The sequence below is a fragment of the Phocoena phocoena genome, chromosome 18 (genome assembly GCF_963924675.1).
Source record: "Phocoena phocoena chromosome 18, mPhoPho1.1, whole genome shotgun sequence".
Taxonomy (NCBI): Eukaryota; Metazoa; Chordata; class Mammalia; order Artiodactyla; family Phocoenidae; genus Phocoena; species Phocoena phocoena.
This window is the reverse complement of record NC_089236.1, coordinates 62,984,548-63,001,625: the sequence shown is the minus strand read 5'-3', so window position 1 is coordinate 63,001,625 and position 17,078 is coordinate 62,984,548. Positions and strand designations below refer to the sequence as shown.

Below are 17,078 nucleotides of genomic sequence, written 5' to 3'. Positions count from 1 at the left end.
AAGACTAACTTAAAAACATCCTTATATATAAATAATAATTTATAAAGATGGAAAATATTGTTAAAAGGATTAAAAATATGTATTCTACAAATACAGTGAACAAAATATTAATATCATTAATACAGGGAATTCATTCCAATTGATTATAATAGAAGCATAAAGCCTCCAAAGAATATAGAGTCCACAATTATGATAAGAAATTTAGAAAAAGAACAATTATAACTGATAAACATTTGACAAAAATAATGAATTTCAATAGGAATTACAGAAACAAAAATGGAAACAATAAAAAAGTAAAATGATGTTGGCAAGGATGCGATGAAAGAGTCACTTAGTATGGCTGAGGGAGTTGCAAATTTACAAGCTTTAGGTGAAACAATGTGCTAATAATATTAAGATACTTTAAAAAGTATGTCCTTTATTCCAGAAATTTCCATTCTATAATTGTTCTTAGGAAAATGTGTACAAAATTAAAGCCAATCTAAATATTTATTGTTAATGGTCAAATAATGGAACATGCGCACAATAGAGTAATATGTAGTCATGAAAGTGTTATGTTTAAAAACATTTCTACTTTAGAAATCCTTCATGAAATATATAATTGGAAATAGCAAATGATTCTAAGTTAATTTTTAAAATACAGACACGGAAAAAAGACTGGAAAAGTAAATATAAAAAATAACCATTTTAAAAGATTATGGATTATTTTAATATTTTCCTTGATAATTTTGACAGTTTCAAATTTATTCTAAATGAGTATATTTTACTTTTATAATATGAAAAATATGAATGATTTTAAAGTACAAAAATAACCAATGTAAAAACGAAAAGCAAGTATGTTACTTTAGCATATGGGAAATAGTGGGTTTTATTCAAAGATTTAATTTCAAGCTTTTATAACACCATTCAATATTTTGTTCTTATCTAAACTCTCGGCAGTAACCAATGCATTTCTGCAGAGATGCATTGTTCCTCTTTTTTTCCTGTTTTAAAATATTGCTATCAGTTTTTAAATTCATTAAACCTTTTATGACTTACATAATAGTTTAGCTAATGACTAATGCATGAACACACCGTTATCAACTAAACTTTTGGCTGCGAGAGTTAGTGGGATATTAGACTATTGATTACTCTTGATTCATCAAATAAGAATAAATAACAAAGAATAAACATATCCAACTTGCAAGGAAATATTTTGGTGCAAATATATCCTACAAATAAAGATGATTCAAAAGTGGATATACATGTACCTATCTCAATGACTACCTGCAAATCTTGCGTTTAGTATTCAGACTAAAAGACTTTGCTAAGAAGCAATTTGTTAGGTTGTCTTCCTCTTAATTTGCTGAAATAAAACAAAATACTTCCAAGTCTCTTGATAAAACAATGCCCTGTGAAAACTGACAATGAATCTCTTTTCCGATCATATACTACTCCAAAGATACGTTTTTTATTACACAACAGAAGTTTATTATTATTTTGCTCTGCCTTACCTCACCAACTCTAAATGGAAACATTAAAGTAAGTCATTTTTTATTAATAATTCAGTGAATTTTTGAGTTCACTGTTGTCAGGCTACTGAATGATCTAAAAATGAACCTTTCTAGAAACATACCACTGAGCTTAAAAAACCACTGGCTTGGGCTTCCCTGGTGGCACAGCGGTTGAGAGTCCGCCTGCTGATGCAGGGGACACGGGTTCGTGCCCCAGTCCGGGAAGATCCCACATGCCGCGGAGAGGCTGGGCCCGTGAGCCATGGCCACTGAGCCTGCGCGTCCGGAGCCTGTGCTCCACAACGGGAGAGGCCACAACAGTGAGAGGCCCGTGTACCGCAAAAAAAAAAACAAAAACAAAACAAACAAAAAAACTGGCTTTCACATCTCTATGATGTGTAATTATTTGTAGCTGTGAAATTATTCCTACTTAGATATTCAGGCAGTTAGGAAGAACACTATCCTTCTTTAGGAAGTACATCCAATTCTACCTTGTTCTCTACAATAAACCACAAAAAATAGCATTTCTCCCGCCATATGGAAACCCACTTTACAAATTAAAGTTATTTAATATTTTAATCAAATACTCCAAGAATTATAATGCAGTGGACTTATTCAGTTTAAATTTGCATTCCAGAGAAAACTTCAAGATAATTATATTAGAAAAAAAGAAACAGACTAATTTATCAAGAAGGGAGAAAATCTCTCACAATGGCGAGAGCTCAAGCTTGGATGTACTGAATGGGACTCCACAACGACAGAGAGATTATTTTGACACGTTCAGCTGTTTAATATCATGCCTGACTGCCTCTTTCTGGTTGATGATTTTCCTTTGTAGGATATGACAGGCCTAAATGAATTTGAACCCTTGTGAATTAAAACCTTCTGATTCATTTACGTTGGCTAAAATCCCTTATGCTCTAAGCAAATGTGTCTTTTTCTTCTTGCAATGCACCTGATATGACTACATGTGAGTTTCTGAAATTCTTATTACATGTGAGTATCTGTAAGGGAGAGAGGAACTGGTGAAAAGAGGGTGTAAGAAGAATAGAAATGTTATAAATATCTAATCATTAACTCCTTTTTGTCATCATGGTAAAACAAATAAGCAATTTAAATTAAAATACTTTTTCCAAATGAGCACTCTTTTACACCTGGCTTCATAACTAATATGCCTTCTGGAGCTTAGCCAGTTACATATGTGAGTGAATAGCAAACATTACTGAGTATTTATGTGCCAGGCAGTATTAGAAGTGTTTAAGTGGTAACTCATTTAATCCTCACCACATTTTTTATCAGGAAAGTACTATGTGATCCATATTTCACCTAATTTCATTGTCGGATTTCAGGTGTAGAGGAATGAGCTCAGAATCCTCAGATCATGACATATCAACATTACGCTCTGTGTTTTATTCATTTATTCCTATTTTTCCTTATATCTTATATATATACCTTATATATATATATCTTATATATATATCTTAATATATCTTATATATTTCCTTATTTTTTATTCCTATTTTTCCTTATATCTCCACTGCCATTCCTTTCTGTCTCCCCCTTTAGAGTTAAGATTCTAATGTGTTTAATCTATATCTTTTCGGGGGGTGATTTGCAAAACGTGTATTTTGGTACATGTATTTTTCATTCATGTAAATGATGTTATGCTCTAGAATTCATTCTGTCTCTAACTTTTCTCAGTCTGCCTTAGACCTTTAAATTCCACCTGTTTTGCTAGGCCTGCATTTAATTTATTGTGTCTAACTGCTGCAAAGTACTCCCTGATGTGTATCTGCTACATTTTACCTGTCCACTCCCCCTGCGATAGATATCTAGGTTGCCCCCTACTGCTGCTTCACAAAATGTTCAAATTCTTGTTCCAATTGTTCCCTTTGTTCCAAATGTTCCAATAAATGCCCTGCTACATGTTTCCTCATGTACTTATGTTAAAATTTCTTTCGGTTAGGTATACACAGGAGCATAAAATTGAGGTTAAAGCATGTATACGTACGTAAATAGATTAAGTTCTGCCACCTTGCTTTCTAGACTGGCTGCAATGGCTCAATCGATCCAGGCAGCAAGGAATTAGGGTCCCTATATCATCATATCATTCCAATTCTAAGCCCAATCTAGCTCTATAATATTAGACTTTATTCCGATACCTAAGAAGCACAAAATTATACTATTCCCAGCTTGAAGAAGAGAAACCAGAGGTACGGAAATATTAATTAACTGCTCAAGCTCACATAGGAAGTGATGAAACTGGGATTCAAACCCAGGTGGCCTGGCTCCAGAGCCCATGTTTTTATTCACTGTATTACACTTCTACCCTAGAAGGCAGAAATAGTAAAGCACCAAGATTGTGGCAATCTAGAGAGCACAGGTACTGCCTTATGGCATTTAAAAATAATAGCTACTAACAATAACTAAGGAATGTGGCAAATGAAACTCATCAGTGGGCTGAATTGATTCAGAGGTCATCATTATATAATCTCTCCTCTATATAATGATTTCATCATCAGTAGAATCATTCCTAAACCTGCTTTCCGTAGCTACAGCCAATGGCTGATAGACAGCTCCCATCATGATTCAAGAATCCACCTTATTTTTTTCACAATGAGGAATGTCAATCAAGCATTGGCTGTAGCTACAGGTACAGCTACTGTGAGCACACTTTATTTGCACTGGCTGAGTCATAACGGAAGATTACAAATGTATGTTTGAAGTCATGGGTGGGAATAGATAGGTACATTAAACTGCTACTAAGATATACAAAAATTCCTCCCTCAGCTTTTAGTAATTAAGTCTATTAGATAAATGCCAAAAAACATATAAAAGCATTCTATTTTTTAATGGCCAAACTACTCTAGAGCTCACATAGCCTATGCTAGATAGCAAAAAAACCATTTGTTGTGATTGTATTTAAATCAGGAAAAAGTTACATATTTCTCTAATGATTTAAATAAAATGCTAGCAGAAGAAGAGAACAAGATTTTAAAACAAAAATCAAAACAAAAACAAAAAAATCTCTCGGGTCTCGGTCTCTCCAACACAATTCTTTATGCCTTGTAAAAAGATCTTGAAATTTCAAAAAGCAGAAGTCATTCCCTAACACTGACAACTCCCCCATTCATTCTTCATCACATTGCCATCTGATTTCATCCCCTACCATTCCACAGAAAGTGCTCTTATGAAAGTCACCAATGACCTTCTAATTAAGAAATTTCATAACTGTTTCTTAATGCCCATCTAAACTTAATTCTCAACTGAATTTGCACATATTAATTACATTCTCCATAGTTTCCTACGGTCATCCCTTTTCTGATTCACTTACTACTTTTACTTGTCTTTGATGCTGAAAGTTGACTGACTTGTATACTTATAGAAAGTTACAGCTAAATGAATATTCACAAAGTAAACACACTTAACTCACTTCCAACCAGATCAAAAAATAGAACATCACCAACAAATCAGAAGCCCCCATCATGCCTCCCGTCTCAACACTAACTCCCTTCCTCCACAGTTAAAAACACTATCCTGACTTCTCTTAATTTTATCTGCCTTAAACTTTTGTGGAACCACAAATAATGTTTCTTTCTGCTTGGCTCCTCTGGTTCAAAATTATGTTAGTAAGATCCACCTATACCGTGTAAAGCAATAGTTATTTTTTCTCATTGCTGTATAATATTTATGAATATGATTATAAATATTCCATAATTTATTTTCCTATTCCACTTTTGATGGATATGATCATGAAATGATAGCTATCATTAAAATGAATAATAATATAATAAGATTAATTTCCATGTTGGTAATACCTAGTAGAAAGATGCAACAGAGTAGATATTCAAAAGTATTATTTTCAATTGCATAATTGCCTACATTATCCCTAAACTTATTTAAATCAGATAATTCATTTAGTCCTGATTTTTAATAAGGAAAAGCTCTCTTACTCAAGCAAAACAACTTCTCCTCATTCATCTTCCAGCACTCAGTTTCATAAAGGAAAGATTTTATATATAAATCTTCCTTGGTAGAAGTAATAAACATATTTTATACCATAGATTTCTAATTAGATAAATGAAATGTAGAGTCAATGAGACATGGCCCAAATCATTGAGCAAAATATGTTTTTAGACCCAAACTAATTATGTTTCACTATTAACTATTATTTATATTTTCCTTTAGTACTTTGGGGATATGCTAGAGAATATGCCACAGACACTAGAAAAATTCTCATTTGTTTATTGGGTTAGTGCAACTCTCATCACAGCATTTGAAAACTGTAAGAGAAGGAGCCTAAATTCGCCTCTTAATTTTACCCCTTAAGTCTCCTGTAGTCAACCATATGGCCCTTATTTTAAAAAATAGCCATAATGTTTGTAAACGTGGTTAATTGGCAGAAATTAATACCTGAAAGAATCCTCTGCTTGTCTGTCACTAATGTTTTATAAAGGTCACCAAAATCTGATTTAGGTATTCAGAAAACTTGTTTCTTCTGACACAACTTTCAGACGCGCTAAAATCAAGTAAACTGATTGAGCTTAAGGGAATAAAACCACCGACATACTTTAACAGGGAAGATTAGTGGTTGGTGTTTTCTACTGAGAATTTTCAATCAAAAGAACAAGACTTTCTCTCTTTCTCTATATATACATACATTTATACCTTTACATATATATGTTTACACACAGTGTGTCAATTTTAGTAATTCTTGAAATGTATATATTCACAATATACAACACATCTATAGAGTAATGGAGATCAGTACAGAGCTGTAAAAAAGGATTTTCTAGGTCATTTATAACTTTTAAAATTTTCTCATGTTTATTGAGCTTTGTTAATTCATTTTCCAGTAAATTTTTTTTTTTTTTTTTTTTTTGCAGTACATGGACCTCTCACTGTTGCGGCCTCTCCCGTTGCAGAGCACAGGCTCCAGACGCATAGGCTCAGCGGCCATGGCTCACGGGCCCAGCCGCTCTGCGGCATGTGGGATCTTCCCGGACCGGGGCACGAACCCATGTCCCCTGCATCGGCAGGCAGACTCTCAACCACTGCGCCACCAGGGAAACCCTCCAGTAAATATTTAATGAGATTTTACTGTGGTCCAGGCATGCTAGATGGCCAGAAAAGATAAATAAATCACCCTCAAGCAGCTCTTAAACTAGTTGTAGGGCAATAGACATAAATTAATAAAATATAAAGCAATCTGATAAGCACCAAAGCAGTGGGAATTGTCATAATAGTGGGAGGAGCAGCAGAGAGCAATGCAACTGTAGCTTTGAAGCCAAATCCCTTGGGTCAAATTCTCTCTCTGCTGTTTTCTAACATGTGACCTTGGGCAAGTTTTAAATACCCTCTGTGCTTCAGTGTACATTTTTTAAATAGAGATAGCAACAGTAACCATTAAATGAGTTATAACACATAAAAACCACTTAGAGGAACGTTTGGCATATAGCAACTACCAAAAGTATTCACTGGCATCATTACCATAAAACATAGAGGGTACAGCATCTTATGGATACAGATACTACACTGGGTACTTAACAAACATCTTCACCCTTGTAAAGCCCTGTGAGTTTCCCATTCTTATTCTAATTTTATAGAAGAGAGAATGAGGCTTAAAGATATTAGTGACTTGTTCAAGGTCACACAACTGAGTAATTTGGAGGAGTGGAATCCAGTTACTCACATTCTGAACCGAGTGCTTTCAGAGCACAGACAATGGAGCAGCTGGTGTTTTCTTTGGAATTTGCAAACTACTTTTTGGAGTAGTTTGGGTCAGCTGGTTTGGGTCAGCTGGTTTGGAGACAAACTCAAGCTTGCATTAGCCGGAGTAAAAAAAAGCTGAGAATTTCATTCCCGGCTGAAGGAATAGCAGGGTAGGGATATTAATCCATGGAAAAATTTGGCAGTTTTAGTAACAAGAGAACAGTTCTGTTACTTGCGTGATGAAAAATAGGGTATGAAAGTTGTGGTGGCAAATCACACAAGAGTGTTTCCGTGAAAAGTTACAGAATCGGCTGATCCCAACTTCAGTGAAATTAATGGGGCCCAACTCTGAACCTGCTATAGGACCAAGGTTTTTTTTTCATTTCTCTCTAGGTAGGCTGTTCACACGAGTGCTTACAGATTAAGCAGTTGTATATTTTCAGTTGATGGTGACTCTACCACAGCAAGTGATTTAAACAAAGGCTGAACCCCTAGCTCACACCACATTACAAGGTACCAGATTCTCCAAAGGGTGAACCAAAGGATTCCTGTTATCTGAAGGCAAACTGCAAGACTGACAATGACTCGAGAATCTAGTTCAGCAAAGAATGCACATGCTTATCATAGAATGATTAAAAAAAAAAGAAAAGAACATATACTGCTTACAATTGCAGGTACATTCATTTGACATTAAAAATATCATTAGGTTGACCTGATTTGTTGCTTTCGTACCTGCAGTTGGCCTTAAGGCATTTGGCTTTCCCATTTTCACAAACCTAATTTAGTAGTTTAAGTGGTTATGCTAAACATTTTACTTGCTTTCTATTATTTTTTGGCTGGCTACCGTCACATAATGGAGGTATTATTGATTCTCTTCCATGTTAATTTCTCCTACCACATGCTACGGCAGGCCACTACCCTTAGCGTCTTTTCAGGTAGTTTTCCTTATATGGATCTACCTCCTAAAGCATTCAGCAGAGCCCATAGTCTTTTCTTTCTTTCTTTTTTAACAACTCATTTACCAGGCTTTCCTGCATGTCACTTTTTGAAGTAGATTTTTGCATTTCTCTTTTTCCTTCTTTACTGTTGAATAATATAGTTGTGAATTAACAGTAAAATATTTGTAATATGCATAGCTTGATTGTGTGCACACACATGAATGGGGGCCCAAGTTAAATCGGGAGGTGGCATCAGGTTTTTTTCTAATTAGAATTCTGGAAACACGTGGGGATAGGTGTCTTTTCCTTCTACCCTAAATGGATTATTTTACAGTTGGAGATAATGTAGTCAGTTAACACCAAACAAATGTGCCGTAACATACATAGAGCTCCTCAAAGATAATACACTGGTATTTTTAAAATGTTTCCACAAGTGCTATGAGTTATATATGAATATCAAGGAGAAAAGACAGTAGCAACTACCTGGTAATCATCTGTGCTCTTATGGAGCTAAACACCATCTGGTGCACATTCTTAATATTTCCTCCTTAAACACCTTAATAAGCTGTACCATTGACACAACATATGTCTCTCTTAGATGGTAGTAATTGTGTAGAAAAAGGAAAAAAACAAAACCAAACTGACATGTATACCAACAAGGCATGCTAAAATTGCATTTGTGCCATTGCATGGAGAATTCACTTTGACTTTGGAGCATTTCAGTTGCTGGTATTTGAACATAAGTTAGAACATAAGTTGTAACACAGTCTGTTACAACATGGATTTAAGTTTAATACCTACCACATCATGTCTGCCAAAACCTAACCACCAGAGAAATTGTGAAGTTGAATAAATGATTATATTGATTTGGTCTCAACATACATTTCATGAATTTCTGGGGTATTTTTAATATTTTTTAAAGTGATCTTTTTTGGAGAAATACTTTAGTTGATTGCTTTTTTATTTTCAAACAAAACCACAAAAATATTTACTAGATCCTTTACCAAATTAGATTGTGAGTTTCACAAGAGAGGAACCCTGAATAATGCCTAGCACACAGTAGGTGCTCAGTAGAAATTGATTTAATGAATGAATGTATAAATCTCTATCCTAATATCTCAATTAATCAATATCACTTTTTTCTTCTATTTTTGTGTGTTTCATGATATTAACCTCAAATTATTAGTGCCAGGAATAAGCATGATGAGTATTTAAGATAGCCTCAATCATTCTTTCATTAATTGAACAACTACTGGGTTTCTACTCTTGGTCAAGTATTGTGCTCACTGCTGGAGGGAGAAAAAAAAGACTCTCTCCTCCCCTATCCCATCCCCAAGTAGCAAAATTACCATGTAGAATTGGGATCAAAACAAATAGTGACAGAAATCCACTCAATAATTTTAACTGCAGTGTTTCCCAAAGACAGAATGTGTCTTAAATGTCACCTTTTCTTAGTCACTCTCAACCACTCTACCGGCACATCAGGCAGCAAGAATTATATAAGCTTGCCAATTAGGAGCTGATAAAATTAAGATTAAAATGTCATGCTACTTTGACTGGCATTCCTTCTATAAAAGGATTGTGAAAGAAAATTAAAATAGTTGAGTAGCAATAAATTATGAAGTTTAAAATTAAAAACCAAAGTTGAACTTAATTAATTAGTAACAAACAGTACACTAGTTGGACATAAGGTGTAACCCAGAAGAATTTCTGACCCAGAAAGTGAGAAATCACTCAAAAAGTCAGCAGGTCGACATAGCAAGATAATAGACACAAGTAAGAGCCTAAATATCTTAGAAACATTCGGGAAATGCTGTTATTTTCTTTATTCTTACAAAGAATAAAAGCTATCTGAAAAATGAAAGTATCCAGCTTTGAATCCTCAATGTGAATAAGGACTGAAATATGGGCACCTGCAAAAGATAACAATGCATAGTAAAAGATATTAGGAGGTGAATTTTAGGAGATGGATATACTAAAATAAAGCACTCTGTGCTCAATACTACACTTTAATACTAAATGGCTCTGCTGTGTGCCATGATTCCCAATGTCACATCCGTTTTAAAAGCACCGTGTGAACAGATGGAATGCTGCTAGAGTCAAATCTGCAGGTATGTGTTGAAGAAAATGGGAAACAATTGCACAAAGTAAGACACAAGAATTCAGAATCCTAACATCACAAGTCATTTTCCACCATGCAGAGTAAACTCTTAAAAAGTATGCTTTCGTTTCAAATGAAAAAGTTCAGTTATTTGCAGAGCTGGCTTACATCCCATGCCCTAAGGTGCCAGGCCAAGTTATGAAACTGACTCAGGTTCTCAGTTTAATTCTTTTTCTCTCTTTATAGTAAACCCCAGGATTTGGACCCTAGAGAGAGAGGCACTTTCAGATGACAGAGGGTGGGATTAACAGAATGGCTCATTTCATCCAACAGTGACATCTGCTGTCCATTCACTAGATTTATCAAGGCTGCCACGTTAACAGGTAACCTGAGGGGCTGGGGATAATTTTGCCCTTATGCAGGTAATAAAGTCAAGCGTATAACACAGGGAAGTACTCAGAAATGAGGACCAAAAAAAAATCTGAAGATACCGGGCCTTGGTACTTCATTGCAAAAGAATGTAGGTTACTTTTAACTGATTATTTTTTGAAATTGTTTTTCTAAATTTTTAAAAAATTTTATATATAACTATATTAAAAAATAAAACCTAAAACAGATAAACTAAATTTTCATAAAACTGGTAGATGTAGAAGCATACGGAGCAATGGTAAGTTTCAATATTACATTTCTATCATTTAAACATGTGCAAAGATTTGTACACTTCAACAGCAGCAGCTGAGTCATCTCACTTCTAGAAACAAGAAGAGAAAAAGCAAACTAAAACAAAAATAAAAACCATAGGGGCTTCCCTGGTGGCGCAGTGGTTGAGAGTCCGCCTGCCGATGCAGGGGACACGGGTTCGTGCCCCGGTCCGGGAAGATCCCACATGCCGCGGAGCGGCTGGGCCCGTGAGCCATGGCCGCTGAGCCTGCGCGTCCGGAGCCTGTGCTCCGCAACTGGAGAGGCCACAACAGTGAGAGGCCCGCATACGCCAAAAAAAAAAAAAAAAAAAAAAACTATATTTTCAGAAAGTGCATAAAACAAAGAAAGACCCTCTAACTCCAAATCATACAACATGTTGTCACAAACCGTACTGAACTGAGTAAGAAGTAGCCAAGGGAAGTGAAGATTCAGTAGAAGAAAGAATTGAGAGGACAGGAGCAACTAATGGTGGTAGATCACTAGAAATCCACGAGCAAGTATGTGAACCCAGAGGAGAAGCCCCAGCCAGAGACAGAAATGCTAGAGCAGAATTAAGAACTAATAGGACCGAGTCCTCAGGGAAGTGGAGAGAGAATACTGAACAATGTTCAGTGGAACTCAGGGGTGGAAAACCTTGGAAAACACCTACAGAATATAACTTCTAACACTGAATGAATATTCTGGAAGGCAAGGGTTGTTTACTTGCAGCAGGGCAGTGGGAAACAGGAGAGAATAAGCCTACAGATGGAAAGTGTCCCAAACCAGTTTGGGTTCTGGGAACTAAAACAGCCGTGGACCTATAATATCTCAAACCGTGAGGCAATAGTTTATCATTATAGAAAATTATGAGAGGTCCCTTGAGCTACAATGCTTGCACAATTCTATAACCTCTTTCCCACTTCCTACAAGAAACTCCTGTTGTGAGCTAGTCAAGAAAATTCAATATTCCCATGAGAAACACGAAAGGACTTCACTTAGCTTCCATAAAAGACACTATAAGAACAAAGATGAGAAGGAACACATCAACTCTTTTAATCATCAGAGACGTAGTTATGAAACAGAAGAAAAATGTAATGAACATTTGTACAGGACAACGTAAATTTTAACAACTTAAAACACATAAAGGGACCATGAGATGACATACGAGTTCTAGGGGAAAAGATGGCCAGAGAGTGAAATTGAAACTGGCAGGATTCATGAAAGAAATGGGATTAAAAGTAGAAATCATTTTAGAAGAGAATAATACAAAGAAAACAAGAAAGATTTGTCCGCAAAGAAAGTAAGAATCATAAAGAGGAGAAATGAGAGAAGAAAAAAAATATTGAATAAACCCTCTCCTCTCTCTAAAGAAACAGAAATATAGGAAATAAAACAGAATTAGAAAAAATATACATTATGTTAGGCCAAGGTAAACCATATAGGTAAACTTATCCATATTTTATATATTTATGTTATCAAAAGGCTCAAATCCAAGATAAATCCTTGTATAATAATTGAACTTTAATGATTAAGAAAGCATTATTTGGAAGGTTAAGTACAAAGGTCAAGACGTTTCTTAAGAAAGGAAAACCAATGGGGAAACAGAGTTTTCCACAGCAACAAGTTGACACCAGAATATGGGAGGCAATATCTACAAAATAATCGAGAAGAGAATGAAGCCAATGGCTTTATCTTTATCCTCCCAAGATATCCATCAACTATAAAGTCTACACTTAGGAACACCCACAAATTCAGGCAAGTAAAATCTTTTTGAGAAATTTACTAGAGGTCAAACGTCAGTCAACCCAGTGCTGATTAGGAGAACTACTATCATTAAGACTAGCAGTGAGCATCCAATACATTCAGCTGTAGATTTAAGGGGAAAATGGCGTGGAAAATGTGAAAACACATTTTTATTGACAGTTTTGACAATGTACAAAATCCAACCATAAAAATTAAGAGGAGGGAGTGAGTACAAGATGTAGAAAGCAGAATTAGCTCCCTGATCGTCTCATATGTTACATCTGAGAGTAACAGAATATTTTTAAGGCTCACAATTCACCTACAATAATATAAACATATTAAAATTACAAGGCAAATATTAATAAATGCCCAATTACAAAAACCGAATAGCACAGGAGGAGTAGAGAAATAGCACCTAGTCTAATTTTATTGCCACTCACAGTATGGAGCCCTTAGATATTGTATAAAGAAATGGGAAGAAATTTAAATACAGGTAAAATTTTAAAAATAATGACTATAAAAATATATCTGTCCTGTCAACAAAAATAAATGATCATTTACTTTTAAAAATTTGAATAATATGAATTAGAAAGCAGTACTCAATTTTATGATAGATACAAGAAATATCCCTTTAAAAAAAGAGATCCAAAAGTGTCTTTAAAAAGAGTTGCTAAATACAAACAAGGCAAATGCAAACAAATAAATTAATCAGTTTATTTTTACACCATTTTTTTGGCTTATGTTTTTATTCCCTTTTAAAATTTGGTTAAGATATTTAAAAATCTCTTGATATTCTTTTTCTGATAATTCTAACTTTAGGGTTCTAACTCTGTTTCTTGTTTTTTTCCTGTTTCTCATAATATCTATTTTCCTGGATTGTTTTGTTGTTGTTGATTTTGTTTTATTCTCTTTTTTGATTGACAGAAAAACAACAGGAAACTCGTACCAGTGCAGGTTGCCTCTCTAAATTTTGACGATATTTCATAATCCTCCCACTTTTGTTTACTTTTCAGAGACCTCAATTAGTTGTTTATTGTAGATTTTCAAGTTTTCAGTTGCAATCAACGTGAAGGATGGGCTATAGAGAGCTTACCCTGGCACAGAGGACCAGAAATCCACCTCATCTTCTTAAAAAGAAGTTATTTCCCATTTGTAACTTGTAGGAAGGAATGTAGATTCGGAGACATGAATTTTCCAGGACATGGAAAAATCATTTAACAACATAAGGTTCTATTTCAGCTAATACAGAAGAGATATGGTTGAGAGAACAAGAAAGTTGACAGTAAAGAACTCACATGGAAAAGTATCTCAACAGATACTATAATCCATCCTACTCCCAAGTGGGGAAATTTTGTATTAGTGAAACTTCAAACAGGTATCACTTTCACCTCAGTTAATCCACAAAATTTGAGTCAGCAACATCTTGTGATCAAACATATAAAAAGTAGTTGATAGATGAAATGCCATTAACAGAATGAGGAGTTATCCATTACTCAGTAAAACTTCATCCATCACCCATATACCAAACTCAACTCTACCTTAGACTAAGCACACACACCACATTGAAAACTGTCAACTTCTGGTGATCTAGAAACTTTTCTTCCATGACCATTTGATTACATTCAAAGAAAGAATACAGAAAGTTCATGGATGAGCAGTAAAAATGGCTGTAGTGACACAATAATAAATATAATAGCAAAATAATAACTTTCATTACATACTATAACACTCATTTTACTGATATAATCTGATATTATGGTATTCTGTTAAGCAAGTTTTATATATGATTATATAATCTCATACCAGATTGCACGTTTTCAAATGAAACAAATCAAAGAGAACAAAAGAATCTCACACAGAAATTGACTAAAATCACGGTCTCTAGTTCAATATTACAAACATGCCTAATTATTACAGACATACAGATGAATGGCAATTGAAGCATATCAGAAAATAGACATTCCTGAATACAGATGTACAATACAATTAATTATTCTCAAATAGTAACCAGAGCTTCTATTTATTCCCTATTAATAAATAATATGATTATTAGTTATGCAACTAGCTGCTTTTAATGTCCCCATTAAGAACTTAACACATTTTTTGCTAGAGCTGTCTTTGGATGGCTCATGTAAGTTTTTTAATGTAGAATTATCCACTGCAGCTAGAGCTTTATAGAAGATGCTGATTTAGTCAGTGCCTACAATTCAGATGCATAAGACTTGAGCAGAAATTCACCATGAAGCAATCCATTGTTTTCTCTTCAAATATATATCATGCATCCACATATATACATACAAAAAGTTAATAGTGATGAAAATCTTTAGTAAAATAAAATATAAAGACTGTAATGAAGAATTACAAATATATATGCACATATACATGTATATATGCAGCCAACAAGTTTTCCAGCAACCATACATTTTTTTCAAAACTTTCTACCTCGAGTAAATGGGAATTTTCATTTTTGTAATATATTGCATATTAAAAATGAACTGTGTTTTTATTGATTTTGAAACCAACACTTCCAAGTATGAAAGTAATAGCTTTTTGATTGATTCAGTCAGGATGAGTTGGACGTTGAGAAGAAAGGGAGAATTAATCAGAAAGGGTTGATACAGGACCTATTCATAGTTTAGATTTCCATTTTTTGTGTCATTGTTCTCTTGTTCTAGACCTGATGGACTATTTGTACCAGTTTAAATGACAAAATGACTAGGATGAGAGAAGTAGCAAGTCAGGATATATCAGAATTAAGTCTATTTTGAAATTAGAGGTAGAGACCAAACTTTAGAATAATAATCACAGTATTCTGAGTAGAAACGGTGCTTTTTGAAAAGGTCAGGTACACACTTAAATCAATCCTCATAGAAAAGAATAGATCAAAACATTCCTAAATGAGATTAAGAATATTACTTTGCCTTGCTTTACCAAAGAACTGTTCTAGAAAATATTCAAGCAAACCACATCTGGAATCAATCAGATTACAGATGGATACTACCTTCTAGCTTTAACAGTGAAACTTATTTCATTCTCTTTATTCAAGTGGCTCAGGAAAGATATGTCAAGTTCCCACTCAGAGCCAGGCACCAGACTCTAGATAGAAACCTGGATAAAACACGATCCCTCCCCACTCACTGAAATCTGAGCCAACTTGAGAATTCCATTGTGGCTGCACTCATGCTTCTGAGGCACCAATATCGAGGAGTAAGGTTCTCAGTCCACCTAGGAGGGCACAGGGAACAGACTTTTGTTCAGAAATGCCAAACAGGCTGAGCTGAGAGAGGATCTAGGACCTAATCTTGAGGGAAATTAACAAAACCAGGATGACTCAACTGCTTGGCCGGGAAGGAGAAGATACAGACAGGGTGGTAACTGAAGGGATCTAAGAGGTGAGGGAGGACTGGATGTAAGGCTTCGAGAGACTTTAGTACATTTAGTACATTTCATTTAGTCTCTGTACCTTCTGGGGCCTCCTATAATCCTTGACAATTTCTCAGTCTTTCCTTTTTTTTTTTTTTTTTGTTGTTGTTGTTATGATCTTGACAGTTTTGATGAATAATAGACAGATATTTTGTAGAATTTCCTTCAGTTTGAGTTTGTGTGAGTCAATTCATGATTAGACTGGAATTATGGGTTTAGGTGAAGAGTAATACAGAGGTGAAGTGCCTTTCTCACTGTATCATATCGGGGGTACTGATAACATGACTTATCACTGGTGATATTTACCTTGATCACTTAATTAAAGTAGTATCTACCAGGTTTCTCTACTGTAATGTACCATTCTTCCATTTTTATTGTTTGAAGCAAGTCACTAAGTCCTGCTGTAAAATATTTTTCTATCGTTCAATGAATAATGACAGAAATATTTATTGACAGGCATCATCAGAAAGGCAAGAACAAAAAGCAGCTGTTTTACTAATAGTTATATTTTTAGCTAACTCCTAAAATATTGTAACATCTAAGTAATGACAATAGTTATTTAAATAATTCGAAGAGTTCAACTGCTACAGGTACTATATTTTTGTGTATTTATAATAAATCGAAAACTGAGTACAATGATATTCTTTTTCACTGTTATTTTGAACAGTGACAATTTTCATTGCAAGGACATTTTATACAATGTTTGAGTATCTTTGACTTTTTTGGTCAATGTTCAGCAACATTAAATTATTAAATTTTTATTTGAACATTTTTACATGTTTACATTAGTCAATGTTTATAGCAAACAAGTCATTAAGAGACAAGTATTACATAAATAGATAAAATATACCATGGAAGAATTAAGTGCCTTTCTTAAAAAAAGAAATGAGTTGCTTACATCATTACTTTCTATCCCCAAACCTTCTGGCTACCAGATGCTCTTCTAACATGGACCAGCAGGCGATGGTGATGACCCCTATTCTGTAA

At 34.6% G+C, this 17,078-nt stretch overlaps 1 protein-coding gene across 1 annotated transcript in view; it reads right to left on the bottom strand.

Moving 5' to 3' along the window:
* The window catches only part of GPC5 (glypican 5), a 1,362,542-nt gene that overhangs the window by 883,590 nt on the left and 461,874 nt on the right, over positions 1-17,078 (bottom strand). The window lies entirely within an intron of this gene.